The following is a 3,292-nucleotide window of genomic DNA, read 5'->3' on the forward strand; positions in this document are numbered from 1 at the left end:
GATGTTTGTCTTGGTCTGAGGTATTTTAAGGTTTGCAGCAAGAGGATCATGACCTTCTAGCCAGAATAATCCTCTTGAATACCTTCCTTGGACCTGGAAAGTGGAAGAATAATAATGATGATGATGATGATGATGTTATTGTCTTCAGTAGAGCTGCTCAGAAATTAATGTTTTAAAACAATCTGTATTGAATAAAGTGCTGTAGAGATAAATATGACTTGACTTGAGCTCAACATCAACAGAATATATTCACAGACAGTAATAACAATAAATACAACACATCGTTTGATATGATCATAGAAATTATTCACTTATTAAAATAGCTCCAGTAAAGGCGTCAGCGTCAGTTCATGTTGAACAGCTGAGATTCAGTCTACAACAGATTGTTGTGGAGTTTATCGCCTCTTGTAGTCCGACAGGAGACTCCTCTGACGTCACCCGCCGAGTCTGTAAGCTCCGCCCCGCGCACAAACTCCGCTGCAGACAGAAGTTCAGCTGTCGAACAATAACTGACGCATTTACTGGAGCTAATCTTGATTTTGCTCTTTTCTGATTTAGATACAACACCGGATTATGCTGTAAGTGTCTATGATCACATCAAACGATGTATTATATTTATTCAATACAGATCGTTTTAAAACATTGTAAAACATTGATTTCTGAGCAGCTCTACTGAAGACATTATTATTATTATTATTATTATTATTATTATTATTATTATTCACTTGTGAGATCGCGAACTGAAGTGAGATGAGTGACAGATTTCTAGTTATTATAAAGTGAGCAGTCTATCACACTTTCAGTGCTATATAATTATAATCTGTTTAATAAAAGAATTGTTTTTCATGCAGATCATTACAGTCTGTAAAGTTATGAGAGAGATATTATCTTCATATAAATGTGATTCAGATTGAAGCTGCAGCTGATAGAGTTATAATAGCACCAGACAAAAACATGACATCTAAAGATAGATATGATCAATGTGAATGCAGACTAATAAAAATATTAATATCAATATAGTTCTTAAATTACATTATAATTATGTGTAAAAGTAATGTCTTGTAAATAATCTTGTGTCCACTGTAAATTGCTTTATTAAAAAAAAAAAAACTCACTAATTTCTCATAGTTTTACAACTCGCAGTAAAATTATAACATTAAGTTTTAGCTGAAGCTGAAGTTCATGTAAATGTTTATTTGGCCATCTGACAGTAAAATTAAAATGTATGAGTTTGCAAATCCATTAAAATAATGGTCTTCTTCTCTGTTTTTAGTGTCTCTGACTGAATCTTTGTGTGGATGTTCTTCCATATTATTTGTAACAGATAATCTTTAAGGAGACATGACTAAATGACTAATGAAGGAGCGATCTGTAGACGAAAGACAAGAAGAGAATGAAAGAGAAAAATGTAAAGTTAAAACCTAAAGAACCAGGAGAGGAAAAGACGCTGATGTTAGTCAGAAGAAACAGCTTTGATAACTTCAGACTAAACTGTGAGTTTTTATGATGTTTAAGACAAACACACTTTCATGTCTTTAATCATCAACACTGTTTCTCCTTCTCTAATCTCTGATAGAGTTTTTATCTGAATCAGATCTGAACCCGTGATCTTGTGTTGCGAGCATCATTCTTGTACAGAACTGCTGTAATCAGATGTTTGTGTTTTTCATTTCTAGTTTCTCAAGATGTTCCAGAAAAAGTGTCAGACTCTCACACATCATCTTCTCCAGCAGCTGATTCCTGATCTTCAGATAGAGTTCAGTTTTCTGAAGATCAACACAAATCTGATCAGCTTGATCCTGATGAGGACACATTTCTCTCCTGATGGGAGTGTTGTCCTCCAGGATGAGGACACGAGGATCACTGAAGGGTTCAGTCTCCAGATCTAAACTCATTTAAACAGCTGAGAGATTGATGAAGACAGCGCTCTGTGTGTAATATAGCCTTGTGCAGCACCAGTGTCATAGATCTGTTTCTCAGTGAAAACATGTAAAGCTTTAATGCAGTGATTATCAAACTCATATACTGTACACTTTTAATGTCTCCTTACAGTATGACACATGCTTTTAAAGTTGGGGAGTCTCTAATAATGAATTAATGACTGCATTGCAAGAAATATGAACTAGAATACAATTGTATTTATTTTTACTGTACTGCAATAAATCTGTACAACACCAGGGTATAAAACTGGTTCACACTTGTAAAAATGAATAAAAGAAGAAAAAGTCTTTCCTTCAAATGTTTGTTTGTTTTCATGAAGTAGTTTATTGTTCAGTGAATAAACAACAGCAAGAGTAAGAATCACATCAACATCTACAACTACATCTAGAAATGGAGATTACAGGAATGATGTATATGTTAATCAATCTGATGATTATTATCTATTTTGACATTAAACTATATCCTTAAATGCATTATAGCACTGATAAATAGATGCTTCAAATACATATACAGATATATATATTCCAGTCATGAAATTACAGCTGACAGAGTAAGATAACAAGAACAATGTGGATTTACTTTTACATTCTACGATTGCGTTTTAGTGTCACGTAAAAAAAAAAAAAAAAAAAAAAAAAATCAGAGATTACAAGATTAAAGTCGTAATATTTCGAGATTAAAGTAGAAATGACGAGAATAAAGTCAAAATATTAAGAATAAATGTTCACACACTTTGGATTTTCACAAAGAAAACCGTTTAATTTAATGAATTGTTTCACATAAATACAGAGATCTGATCATTAAAGAGCTTGATTAATTTGTGTTTTACTTTAAAACTGATTTTGAAAGCAGAGATATTAAAAGTAATTTTATCAACTGCATGAATTGTATTGCTATTGGGTGGCTGGTGCACTACAAATAACGAATGCAACTGAAGATATGAAATATTATTGCCAAGCCTATTGTTCCTGCGAGTATGACGCATGGTGATTTCTGCTAATATTTAATAATAATAATTAAATAAGAGAGCGACAGCGCCCCCCGAAGGAATGTCGACTGGGTGCGTGAGATGACGTCAAGATAAAGTGTTTAATCTTCAGTAAAGGCCTAATCTAAAAATATTATAACTTTAATGTATACGATTTAAATTATCTAAACATTTCGACTTTATTCTAGAAATATTACGACTTTAATCTCGTAATCTTAGATTATTTTTTTTCAACGTGGCACTAAAACGCTGTCATATGTTTTAGCACAAAATAGCAATATATTTATTTTGAGATCACGGAAAAATTAAGATGACGAGATAAAAACTTATTTTAAATCATAATGATGAGAAAACAAGAAAAAA

General features: G+C 32.4%; 1 long non-coding RNA gene across 1 annotated transcript; it reads left to right on the forward strand.

Moving 5' to 3' along the window:
- The first annotated feature begins 304 nt into the window (after nt 1-304).
- LOC113077969 (uncharacterized) lies at nt 305-2,603 on the forward strand. Its single transcript, XR_003281435.1, has 3 exons — nt 305-578; nt 1,325-1,493; nt 1,677-2,603. It is a non-coding gene; the product is annotated as an uncharacterized LOC113077969 (long non-coding RNA).
- Nucleotides 2,604-3,292: the final 689 nt, after the last annotated feature.

The sequence above is a fragment of the Carassius auratus genome, unplaced genomic scaffold (assembly GCF_003368295.1).
Source record: "Carassius auratus strain Wakin unplaced genomic scaffold, ASM336829v1 scaf_tig00023612, whole genome shotgun sequence".
NCBI classification, from domain to species: domain Eukaryota; kingdom Metazoa; phylum Chordata; class Actinopteri; order Cypriniformes; family Cyprinidae; genus Carassius; species Carassius auratus.